Genomic DNA, 13,749 nt, shown 5'->3' with positions numbered 1-13,749 from the left:
GAAAAGCCTAAAGTATCTATTATTTGGATGTTTGTAAAAAAAACTGTTTGCCTTCCCCTACCCGAGAGAGAGAAGGAGTTTCCTCTTCACCCTGGTCTGAGGCCCCTTTCTCTAGTCTTCATTTCTCATCCCAAGATTTCTCTCTTCCTAGGATTACTGACAGTGGACATTTCTGCTTCTCACAAGGGAGAGTCCTTCCTCCCCACTCCCCGACATGCGATGACCATCACATCAGGGCAGGAGAGTCCAACACCAGTACATTTTTGTTTACTTGGTTGTAAATGACACAGTATTGGTCCATTTCCGAGACATTTCCAACTGTTCGATTATCATAGGATATTCACATCACAACATTCTAACCTGTTTAGGGGTTCTAGAGATTCTGTCCTGAAGGTCACTAACAGGCCAGTCCAGGCTGCATCAAGAAGGCCAAGTCCAGCTCTGTTCCTGTAAGCAGGTGGGGAGGGTCAGACCTGCGCATCCTTTCTCCAAGTAACTGTTCCCAGAAGGCAGCACACTTAGCTCCCCAGCAGCCAGCCCCAGTCACCCAGGCTCCAAGAAAGCAACAAAGTCTGTGGAGACTGGCTCTCCCAAAACGGTGCCATCTACCTCCACCCAGAATGAAGGTCACAGCGTCTGAAAACGTCTGCATTTGGTTACCCCCCAGCCCACCCAAGGCAATGGCCCTTGCTTACATTTGCATAACAGCAAAGAAAAACATAAGCCTACTTTTAAAACAGGATTTCCTGGTTTCAACCTCTTTTAAAAAGAGCAATTTCTTTTTAAAACAAGCTTTAAAACGATAGGTTTTCTACTTTGACCTATGCAATTTTGGCTGGTGGGGGGTTGGATGCCAGGGGAAGAAGCTGAGACCAGATGGCCCACAACAGCTTTGTAAGGCACATTCCCTGAGCAGATTAGTCTTCTGTGATTTTACCTCTAAGAGGACATTTATGGTAACACTTTTTGTTTCCCCACTCAACTGTGAGCCTCTTGGGATTATATTTGGATTCTCCAACCCTTTGGCCAGACATGGTCTAGGCTCTGGGCACAGAGCAGTGAATAGTGGAGGTTAGAGCCCTGTTCTGGGAGTTTATGTTCTAGAAGAGGAAGTGGGGGGGACAGGAAGATAAGGAAACTAATCAATGAATGATATACTTTCTGATAGCGATCAGAGCTATGAAGTCACTATAACAGGATAATGGGCTGGAAACTGTCTGATAGACAGAACATCTGACTAAAAAATGTTTAAAAAATAGGGATTTATTAATCACACAAAGAAGAAATGCAGAGGTAGGCACTTGCAGGAGAAAGTGGTGGCTCTACAGTATGATCAGGCATCCCAGTCGTATCCATCTTTCTACTCTGCCTGTGCCTGTGAGTGGAGTTTTCATGGGGGAAAATCTGTTTCAGAAGCCCCAGCTGGCTTCCTACCTCTTACTGACCAGACTAACATGCCCACCTCTAGACCAATTGCAGGCAAAACAGAAAAGACACAGGGCACACTACTAAAGATTTGTTAAATGAATCAATAAATTCTTAGGTCCAGTGGCTTTTAAAGTTTTTCAAAAAGAAAAAAGAAAACTCACTGGATTCAGCAAACAAGCCAGCAGCTCTGATAATCTCAGCATCCAATTTTTTTCCTACAAAGATCATCCCATTTTCAAAATCTGGCTCTGCTACTTACTAGCTGTTTCTCCTTGGGCAAGTTACATAACCTCTCTGTGTCTGCCTCCTTATTTGTAAAATGAGATTAAAATAGAATTTCCTGTCAAAAGAATACAAATGAATTGCTACATATAAAGGACCTAGAATAAATGCTTGGCACTTGATAAGCACACAATATTTATTTATTGTTAGCTGTAATATTATTATCTTTGATATTAGTTGCCAAAGCAGCTGAGAAGAGATATCTTGAGCTCTAAGTAAGAGAGAGGATTGCAGTTCTGGGCTGCAGGTATCCAGGCTCTTTACTACTGGCATTGTCTTCCAGAGGGGTTGTGATGAAACTCAGTTTCTACACTGCATGACACCAATTCCTTTCTCATTTAAGAAATATTCAGCGGGCTTCCCTGGTGGCGCAGTGGTTCAGAATCCACCTGCCAGTGCAGGGGACACGGGTTCGTGCCCCGGTCCGGGAAGATCCCACATGCTGTGGAGCGGCTGGGCCCATGAGCCATGGCCGCTGAGCCTGTGCGTCCGGAGCCTGTGCTCCGCAACGGGAGAGGCCACAACAGTGAGAGGCCCGCGTACCGCAAAAAAAAAAAAAAAAGAAAGAAATATTCAGCAAACATTTGTTTAGCACCCTCCAAGTACCTTTCCTACTCCAGGCACTGAGAATTCAGATGAAGCCCTGTGTCAGCTGGCTTTCAGGTCCTCATCTCTGCAGTCACAGTGATACATCTAGTGCTTCCCGGTACTTCCAAAGGCAGTACTGCAGCCTGCAGCAGTGGTCCCCACTCAGAATCCCACCCTGTTCAGCTTTTCCTGCTCAGGCTGTGCTGCTGGTGGTCCATGTCCCACAGCCGGCAAATGCTGGGGGAAGAATGATGTGGCCTGTCTTGAGAAGGATATTCCCCATGCCCAGGGTTCTGCCTTGGATGCCTCAGAGCCATGCCAGTTTCCTCCAGGAGAAGGAGAAAACACTTTCCATCTACACCAGGGGTCAGCAAACGTTTCCTGCAAAAGGACCAGATGGTAAATATTTTTGACTTTGTAGGTCATAGGATCTTTTTAAAAAATATTTATTTATTTTTATAATTATTGTCTTTATTTTTTTGGCTGCGTTGGGTCTTAGATGTGGCATGCAGGATCTTTTGTGGCTGCACACGAGCTTCTCTCTAGTTGTGGCGTGAGGGTTGTCTCTTTTCTAGTTGTGGCGCGTGGGCTCCAGAGCGTGTGGGCTCTGTAGTTTGCGACACGTGGGCTCTCTCATTGAGGTGTGGAGCTCAATAGCTGTGGTGCATGGGCTTAGTTGCCACGTGGCATGTGAGTTCCCTGACCAGGGATCGAACCCAAGTCCCCTGCATTAGAAGGCAGATTCTTTACCACTGGACCACCAGGGAAGTCCCAATCATAGAATCTTGATCTATTCAAAGTCTGCAGTATAGGAAAGCAGCCCTAGACAATATGCAAATTAATGTGTGTGGTTCTATTCCAATAAAACTTATTTACAGAAACAGGTGAACAGGTTGATTTGGCCCAAAGGTTGTAGTGTACAGATTCCTGATCTAGACCCTGAAGCAGCCTTACTTGTGCCTGAAGTTTTATAAGCTTTCTCTAGTTAATTTCAAATACTCCATTCTACTTATAGGAGCTCAAACCCAAATCTGAGGGGCTGAAAGGGGAATACAGAGAACACTGTTTCCTCCATGATCCATCTGTACTCCATCTCTCTCTACCCTGCTGCATCCCCCAAACAGAACTCCTTACTCCTCCCCCAAGGTGAAGCATTCAATAAATAATGACAGAAGATGGAGGTGGGGGCGGGGATGGGGTGGGGGAAGATGAAATCAACTACACTAATAGTTCTCAAACTGCAAGTTGACATTCATTCATTAAAATCAAATTAGTATATCACAATAAACATTTGGGAAAACAACAGAGAATGAACTAGAAAAAAATCCCAGATATTAGCACTCCGTATAGTCTTATTTTGTGAAGTTTTGTTTTAGTTTTATTAAAAACTACATGTAGGGACTTCCCCGGTGGCACAGTGGTTACAAATCCACCTGCCATTGCTGGGGACATGGGTTCGAGTCCTGGTCCGGGAAGATCCCACATGTCACGGAGCAACTAAGCCCGTGCACCACTACTACTGAGTCTGCGCCCTAGAGCCCACAAGCCACAATTACTGAGCCTGCATGCCACAACTACTGAAGCCCGCACACCTAGAGCCCGTGCTATGCAACAAGAGAAGCCATGGCAATGAGAAGCCTGTGCACCGCAACGAAGAGTAGCCCCTGCTTGCCGCAACTAAAGGAAGCCCGCGCACAGCAATGCAGACCCAATGCAGCCGAAAACAAACAAACAAGCAAACAAAAATACTACATGTATATGCATAGGTATATAAATACACGTTTATATATATATATACACACATATATTTCCTCCTGGATCATGATATAAAATGTATTTATTACTGTAGGTTGTGTCAAAAACTTTAAAAGCCACTGGACTGTACTCTGGGCTTCTGGGACTCAGTGTAATAGCCAACGTTTTTCTTTCATACAGAGATGAAGGACATGGTCCCTGTTCTTAAAGAACTGAGTCACTGGGGGGAACTGACATGTAAACAGTTAAAATTCAGGGTGATAAGGGCTCTGAGATGAGTAAGCCCGGGGTGCTTTGGAAGGGGGATGTCAGGAAAGCTGGCATTGGCTCTGGGTCTTGCTGGCTGCATAGAGGTGTTTTTTGGCAGATGAGGAATAAAAGGGCAACATGAGGAACGTCCTGTACGAAGGCACGAAGCAACGCCTCCCACCGTCACGCTCCTCACGGGTTTGTTCTCCCAGTGAAGCCAGGACCTAAGCAAACATCTGGCTGCTGGGCTTTTGTTTGCTTTCCCAGAAATCAAACAGACCAACCAAGTCACTAGCAAACCCTGACTAGGGGTCACTCCGGTCCTAACGTATAAATCTCGTTGACCGCTGACCCAGCGCAGGTGTTTTTCAGTCTGCTTTCTGGGGAAGTGTTCCACAGTCTCGCCCTGAGCAAACCTGCATGACGACGCAAGTCGGTGTGTAATGTCCTGGACGACGACCTGGGAAGAGAAAGCCATTTACGGGGTTGTTCACCCAGTTGGTGCAGGCAGCCTGGCCAGCCCAGCCTTTGTAATTCCCGTCACCTGGCTGTCACCAGTACTAAGAGAAGATGTCCGTGATATGGCTTACTAGGCTGATCTTTAAAAGCTGTGACTGCCCCCTCTAATTTTAGCCTCAACCAACTCGGAGAGTGGGAGGGGACCATTCAATCTTACGGAGATTAGGAGGAGGTGGGGAAAGCTCTGGATTGGGGTACAGAAACCACGTGTGCATTTTTGTCTTGTGACTTGATTGCCGTGAAAGCAGCAGTCCACCTTTGCCAGGCTCGGGGCTACCTCTGTAAAAGAGGAGGAATGATCATTTCGAAGGACTATTGAGATCAACTGAGATTCCCGTGAAGGCATAGTGTACCCTGTGAAGTGATTCATAGCTCTTACGTGACTTGGGTATCATTAACCCCTTCTAGGGCAGCCACTGCCACATGGTGCTACATTCATGAAGATTCCCTTCACAAACTGAGTAAGGATGGCCTTCATGAGCTCTTTAAAGAGCTCTTCAAAAGCTCTCAGCCTTGTCATGGAGAGGGTCCAGCCATGACTCGGGAAACCTGTCTTGCCTGTGCTCAGTACCTAAGTCAGCAGCACAGGCACCTTGAATCCAGAGTCCTCTTCACAGCTAGTCGTTCATTTGGTAGGTATTTATCACACCCCTGTTACAGGCCAGGCATTGGGTTCAGGGGCTGAGGATGCTATGCTGAAGGTGATACAGTCTCTGGCCTCATGGGACTTATTTCCCCGAGAAGGAGACCAGAAAGTAATGCATTTGTACAGAACCTTAGAATAAATACTAGATGTTTTGATTCTCAGGTCAAGCCTGTCAGGAACCTTTGCCCTTTCTGACAGAGCTCACCGAAATGAGACAAACCAAGCCTTTCTTAAAGCCGTACCTGTCCATTTATAGATCAGCTTTGCTCAAAAAAATTTTTTTGAGCTACAGATAAGGTGTTTAAGGAAGATCATCACAAAGAAAAACCCCACTGTGCTGTGTTCCTATTTTCCAGCGGAAGCAGTGATTTAACCTTTTGGAGTCTCCCTTTCTCTCGTCCTTGCTGGCAGCACTTCTGCTCAGAATCACTGAATCGGAAATGCTTTCCTTAGCCCTCTGATCGCCAGCAGAGGGCGCACACAGCTCTTGTTGGAGACCTTCATTCCTGAAATTACCCATTTACACAGCAAGGAATTTAAACTGAGTTAAATCTTCCAAAACAAGAAGCTTCTCCCGAGCATTGCCTTTTGTACGCTCCACTTTTGAGGTTGCTGGAGAAAAAGGAAGGGGAATTCAGCCTATTTTTCTTTAACAAAAAGTACGTATAATTATTTTTATAGATACATACATTAAAATTTTTCCCTTTTAGGTCTATACACAAAATGCAAATTTTAATAAACCATACAGAGGTTCTTTGCCAGATTAGCATAAGAAATGTTAAATATTAGATTATGCGGTTAACTCACCATTACCTTCTATTTCCTGTTTATTCAAAGTAGGAAAAAAGTTTTTGTGCTTTTTCAAAACCCAGTTTTTTAATATTTAAAAAATGAAGAAGTCTTCTTATGGTTGCTGGCCGAATCATGATACTTAAAACTTTAATGTTTATTTAATAGTATCTAATGAATTCAGAGGAAGAGTTGGGGTTGAGTTTCAAACCCTCCACAAATAGTTATGAGTTAATATTGCCTTTGTTCCAACTTCAATGTTGAGGACCAGGAAGTATTTTCTTCCCTGGTAGGTTATTGTCTCTCTCATCTCAGAGAACAGCTCTTGAACGTTTAAACAGAAGAGGAGTTAAAGAATCGTAAACACTAGTTAGGTTGCTCTTCAGAAACATCAGTAATAGCAGGAACAACTCACTTATCCTCAGCTGACCACCCTATTGACTGGTAGTCTCCTTAAGAGTGGAGAGTTAAGCACTCCATGTGCAAAAAGAGGAGGAAGATGTTTCTAGAAGGAGGAGGGTAAGCTGTTAGTTTATCACTCCCTTTCTTCTCAAGGGTCAATTTCTGTCACCTTTCCACCACCTTTCACTATTCATTAAATGTTACGGAAATCCCAGTTATTTGATGTGACCCTTGCCCTAGCGGAACTTATGATCTTACTTGTGCGTTAAGATTTACAAAATTTGAAGTCCAAACCTCCTATTTTATAGGTGAAGAAACTGAGACGGTGATCCGGGATAAGGAACTTCACCTTTCCATGCCTCGGTCTCTGCTGTGACGTGAGGGGTTGAATCAGGTGGCTACGAGGGCCAACAGTTCATGATTTCTGAATTAGAGAACAACAGTTGTTAAAATAGAATTTTAATATAGGTGCCATCTGAGGTAATGAAGTGATTACCTCTAATGTGGTAATCACTTTAAGATTCAAGTGAACCCGTGCTTCCTCTAATGTGTCGGGGAATTTGGAGGGGCAGTGACTTATATTCCGCCTGGATCTGAGCTCCTGTTGGCACTGAGTTTCAGTTTGTGAGTCATCTCACTTCGAGCATATGCCGATTCTTTTCTGTATCACGTGACCCCTGACCAGACACTTCCTGATCCCTTCATTCTCTGAAATTCCACTGGCCCTAAAATATATGAGTAGCTGAAGGTTCAAGACAATGGAAGTGGTTCATGCCCTAGGACTACAGCAACCTAAGATATTCGAAACCCTTGCTTTTAACCTTATGCAGGATTTCTCAGCGACTCACTTTCTCTAACTGTCCCTCACCACGCTGTTCTGCTGTCTCCCCTCCCTTCTCTGGTCTCCGGCCCCCTCCTCATTAGCTTCTTGCCTCCCTTCCCAAACACCTGTACCCATCTCTTTACTTCACTTGCTTCAAGTCCAGATCCCACCCTGGGATTTTCACTTCCCTCAAGCCTTCAAAGTTCCTTAAAAGGAACTTTGCTACTTGTATTTAGAATTAGAAAATTCACTCTTTTTCCTTAATTGGGGGCTTGGGCTCTGAGCTTCCTAGAACCCAAAGCAAAGAGGGGGAATATCCATTACAAGGTTCACTGTGCTTATGAATTCAAAATAGACCAGCAGTCGTTCAACATAAGCACAACTTTTTCTGGCTCTGAAAACTCTCCTGCAGTTCATGATGATTGGGGGAGGGGGGATAGTGTAGCTATCACTACCCCCTACCTGCCTCTACTGTGGTATACCTAGCTCAGTTAGTGACTTTTTTCAAGGTTAAATCCTGTAGAAGAACATTATTAATTCCCTACACTAAAAGCCTTTATTGAGTGCCAGGAATAATGGTTCAAAATGCTGGATAGAGAAGAACACAAGGCAGAGATGGTCCCTGGCCTCCTAAGCTTACAGTAGAGGTGGGCACGGGCAAGCAGGAGGTCAGCTTTGATGCATAACGTGGTGTAAATGGGAAAACACAGGAGAGCCTTGACTAATCTTGAGGGGTTGGCAAAGGCTTCCTGGAGGAAGTGATACTTAAGATGAGGCTTAAAGGGGAAGTAAGATTTATCTGAGCAAAAAGAGGGGAAATGAGTTCCAGGCAGAGAGAAGAGACTGACAAGATGCCTGGAGGTGAGAGGGACGACACATAGGATTAGGGACTGTAGCAGATGCCGTCGTGAGGCACGCAGATCCCCTTCTCCAGGTCAGCACATCCAGCCCCCGCTGCTGCTGCTGTGGTGTTGGCTGCTAAGGGCCCAGCTGCCCCCTTCCCAGGGGAGTTGTTCTTAGCTGACAGGAGGCACCTCATCTGGGAAGTTACAGGCCACTGCCCCCTCCTGCACCCACGGTCAGTCCATAGCCAATGAATGACTGATACAGGGATTCCAAAGGCTGGTCCTCCTGCCCGGGGGTCGGGGGTGGGGAGAGGTGGGGATTGTGGCTGTGTGCTTGAGCTAAGACAGAGGCAAAGGGAAATGGTTGAGACTGAAATCTCCAGACGTATTTGGTCCAGATTTGAGCCCCATCCCATTAGCAAGTTAGGGATCTCCTGACTTAAGTTACTCCTGTTTTCAACAAAAATTCTCATGAGTTATATCCATTTAGATTTCTGATGACTAGGATCACAGTTCATAAAACTCGACCCTGGTTTCATCCAACTTTCTGAACTTGTAATTAAGGACTCCGAAAACTCAGCAAATCATGACATTTGGATAAAATCCCTCTGCACCTCAGTCTCTTTAAAAAGTGGGAATAATAATCCACGCTCTCTCTGCTTGATCGGGGTATAACTAGAATAAAACATACCTCAAGCATATCTCATGTCCTTTGACCTGGGATATGAGCTCAGGAATGCCTGGATCACAACCACCAATATCCCAAACACTGACAATGCACCTTCCTCCCACCAAGTGAGAAGAGCCTGCTTTCTGGTTATGACTCAGTCTCTTATGAGTCTGGTCAGTGTGAATCAGTGAAGAGACCAGCCACGGATGCAGTGACAAATGAAGTTTCTGAACCTACAAAACCAGACACTAAATCGAGACACTGACACTCTCAGAGACTAACCTGGAATAGGCTCCTGTTTTCCTCTCTCCCTTCATCCCCTAGAGATCAGGGCAAATGACCTACCATAGTAGAACAGGACGGGAGCTAGATCTTGAAGGGTGAGTGGAAAGAACTCCAACAAGACCCACTTCAAAGCAAAGAAGCAGCATATCTCCCCACCAATACAATATACTTTTTAGTTTCTTGCTCCCAGGCAATAAGTATAAACCATGAATTAAAGTTAATTAGTGTCCTTCTTGAAAATGCAACTGTAATTATAGACATTTAAGTGCATTTAATGCATTGGAGGAGAATCAATTGTTTCACAGTTCACAGAGGGTCCTGCTGGCTGGAGGGTAAACTCAGCACCTCCAGTAACTTAATAATCATCAGAAGTGCATGGGGCTTCAGGAAATCTGGATCTCGGGAGACCATGCATTCCCCATAGTGGAGAATGGAACATTCAACCTTCAACGTAGTGGAAAACCCCAGTTATTCAAAGTGAGCTGGATGCCAAAGTCCCCTGGGGTAAACCCGTTCTTTCCTTGCCTTTGGTCTCACAGGCACCTTCTAAGTGCCAAGCACTAGGCAGGAGAGCTACAGACGGTAAATCAGACATACACGGTTCCTGCCTTCTCAGAGCTTATGGTCTATTTGTCAAGGATGGACAATAAATCAAGCAAAACAAGTCACCGTGGAAAGTGTCATATAGGGAATGTGCATGGGCATGATTTCCTGGAGAAAGTGACTTTAATCTGAGACCTAGAGGATGAAGAGAGTAAACAAAGCATGTTACAGGCAGAGGGCTGAGGGGAGGGGAAACCATAATCCAGGCAAAACACAGCAAAACCTGGAGATAAGAGAGAGCACGGCTCATGGAAGGATAAGAGGAGTTCTGCGTGGCTGGTGTGGAAGGTGTGAGAAGGAAGTGGCCAGAGGTGGACTAAGGAGGGAAACAGAGGCTGAGTCAGAGAGGCCGATGGCGTTTGTACTTAAATCTCAGCACAATGACAGACCCTGGATGGTGTTACCTAAGCAAATAACAAAACCTGGCTTTGAGAAACATAGAGACTTCTGCTGTCCTCTAGTATTTCCAGGGAAGGAAATGTAGCTTCCTTGGGTTGTTTGGTCTACTGTGTAACTAAAAGGAAGCGTTTAGCTTTACCCAAGACTTTTGCTCTTGGCCACCTTGGGTTCCTACACACTCCTGCCTTAAAGGCCTGGGGTTAATTCCAGCCCTTAGTGTGGCATCCAGGGCTTTTCTCTACCTCTGCCTCCCGCTCCCACCCCGCAAGTCTCAGCCCTCAGCCCTGCATGACTGACACTCAATAAATACTTTCAAATGAAAGGAGGATGGATTGCCTCTGGGCTTCTATCTCAGCCGCTCACAAACGTGCCTCCAGGCCTCTGAGCTTTGCTTGTGTTGAGCCCCCTCTCTCTTCACACCAGCCCTCGGACCTGCAGAAGCTCTCACTGTTCTTCTGCCAGGTGGGCTCAGAAATCTCTCCTCTAAGAAGCCTTTTCCTCTGGCAGAGCTGATAGATCCTCCTCTGGGTTCTCTGGGCTCTTTCTACACACAGTTGATTCTTGTTGTTCGCAGTAGGTAGATTGTATAAAGTCTTCGCGAACACTGGATTAGCGATCACCCAACCATGGCTCCCAGGGGAAACACGGGGTTAGTTTCTGTGTAACATATGTATTCCACTTAAGGTATATCATAGCCTTCTTGCGCTTAAAGAACAGTAGCCCTTCAACGCCACGTTTGGGGACCAATTTAAACAGCGAAATTGATCTCAGAGAGGCAGCAATGAGGGGTGGTGTGAAGCGAGATCTTAATTCCCCGCCCAGGAACTGAACCTGGGTAGCCTGGATGAAAACCAGGAATCCTAGTCACTACACCCCCTGGCTCTTTCCCCCAGTGAAAAATGCCTTTCTCACGCAGGCAAAACTGTAAAAACAGGTACAAAGTTTATTATTAGAGCCATAGCGCACAACAAGTGGGAGAGCACACAGAGAAACAGTTTGTTTACTGAAGATAGAAGCAAGGCAGAGATGCACACACAGAGAGGAAGGGAGTGGGCATCCCCCCTAATAAGGAGGAGTGCAGTAAAGAGGAGGTTATTTATAACACAAGCTTCATTCAAGCATGAGTTGTAGCGCTGTTGGCTGTGAGTTCAGTGTTAATGAATCGACAACATGGACTAAGTAAGTTATCTTTAAATAGCAACACGTAAAACAAAGGTATGCATTGATCGGTTGATGAAGATGTTGTGACCAGAGGCTCACAGAAAACTAACCCCGTATTTCCCCTGAGAGCCATGGTTGGGTGGTCATTTATACAGGGCAGTTCTTCCGGGTCTTTGTTTACCTTTGGCCAATTATCTGGTTTCTTTTTCCACACCTGACCTGCCCTAGGGCCCTCCCCAACATGCATGTGCAACTCTTCTCCAAGATGGACTACAGCCCAGAGGTCTTAGCATCACCTATTATGGGGTGGTGCCCCCTCCTTTTTGATCCCCAAGGTGCAATGTTTCCCTTGCCCCAAGGGTGGGAAATGTATGACCTCTTGATCTTTTAAGAGGGTTTATTCCCACTCTGGCCCTGCCATAAAAATGTCCAATGTCTGGTTATTTACCCTATTTCTGTCGCTGGTATTTATATCGAGGTGCAGATCTTGAAATACAGACAGGAGTCCGGTCATAAATATGTAGTCCTGAAGCCCGTTTGTCTCTTGCTTCAGGAAATGTAAACAGGAGGCTGGTAATGAATGTCCGGCCTGGAGCCCACCTTCTTCTCACCCCAGGAAGTGTGAACAGGAGGCCAGTTGTAAATGTCTAGCCTGGAGCCCATCTATCTCCTGCCTCAAAATCACCAACAAAAAGCACAAAAATGTGAAAAATGTAACACTTAATAGATCATGAAAAGCACACTGCATACAGTAGGATTACTGAAGCAAGAAGGTAGAGAGAGTTTGCCTTGTTCAACCCCAGCTAAGAATGTGCGTGTTGACAATTCACATTTTTCACTACTCTGTGCATGTCTAGGAGTGATCACAAGAGCACTGCAAGTCCGGATTTTAGGGTCGCAAATAAATTTTAGGGAATAGGAGAATCCACAAATGTGGAATCTGTGAATATTGAGAATTGACTGTATCTTTATTATTCTGAATTGAAGTTAGTAACTGATATTCGCTTTTTTCTTCCAACAGTGTGTAGTGACTACACCGTGAGCTTTTGAGGAGTTAGCATACAATAGGAAATAATGACAACAACTAACATGCAGCATTTAATATGAGGTGTGCATTTTCTCATTCAGTTCTCAAAGAATTCTCTGAATTATGTACTATTATTATTCTTACTTTACACATGGGGAAACTAAGGCTTAGTGGTGATAGTAACATTTGCCTATGGTAACATAGTAAGTAGTAAAGGCTGGATTTGTGCACAGGCTATCTGACTTGGGAGCCCACACGCTTAATTGCTGGGCTATCCTGCCTGTGAATCTAAGTCCTTGTGGAGAACTGCCTGAAAAGGAAACACGAGACCTTCAGCATAATCTTCTGGTCAGCCCCTGAGAGTGGCAGTCAACCCATCTGGAGAGGAAGGAGTGGCTTTTAGGAGGAAGCAGAGATGATGGCAGGAGTGCTCATGGGTGGTCCCCCAGATGACTGAATTCACTCATTGATTTTGATGTGGAATCTGGCCTCTGTACCCCAACACCGAATTAAATCTCAGAGACAGAGTTTTGGGTGAAGTAGAAAAGAATAGCTTTATTGTTTTGCCAGGCAAAGGAGGTCACAGGGGGCTAGTGCCCTCAAAACTGTGTGTCCCTACCTGGAGGGGCTAGTGAGGAGTTTTATAGTAATGATTCAAAGAGGGTGTGATTAGCTTAAACATTCTTCTGATTGGTTGGTGGTGACGTAAGTGGGAGTCGGCATCATCAGCCTTCTGGTTCCAACTGGTCTTGGGTCTACCTGCCTGTGGGCAGCATACTGTTAATTTCTCCCACCAGGTGGGGGAATATCTGCAAAATAGCTCAAAGATATTGTTATGTGTATCCCTTAAGGGGGAACCAGGACCCTGCCCCAAGGCTGCACTATTGTTTCTTGACTGTTCTTCCCATGTCTCCGTGTCCCCTCCCTTCCCTAATTAACAACTGTTTGAACCTGCCTGTTGGAACTCAGGGAAGGTCATGGAGGCTGAATGAAGTCTATTTCCCATAATCAAGAAAAGGGGGACACAGAAAGGCTTCTGTGCCCAGAAGCCCTACAGGGTCCTGCTTGGTTTCAGTTTGAGGAGACAAGTGGCCAAGGCTGTTGTCTGGAAAGAACAGTTTCTGCTTATGGGTGAAATTTCTGTACTTACCTGTGACAGTAAATTGTCCAGATTGGACCTATTTGCCTGAAGGCAGTGGCATAGGCCGTGCATGGGCCTTGCTGGGGTCAAGGCAGCACTAGCATGATAAAGCTGGTACCCAGACAGCAAAGTTGGGG

Source organism: Phocoena sinus, chromosome 8 (genome assembly GCF_008692025.1).
Source record: "Phocoena sinus isolate mPhoSin1 chromosome 8, mPhoSin1.pri, whole genome shotgun sequence".
NCBI classification, from domain to species: Eukaryota; Metazoa; Chordata; class Mammalia; order Artiodactyla; family Phocoenidae; genus Phocoena; species Phocoena sinus.
This window is presented reverse-complemented; position numbering follows the sequence as displayed.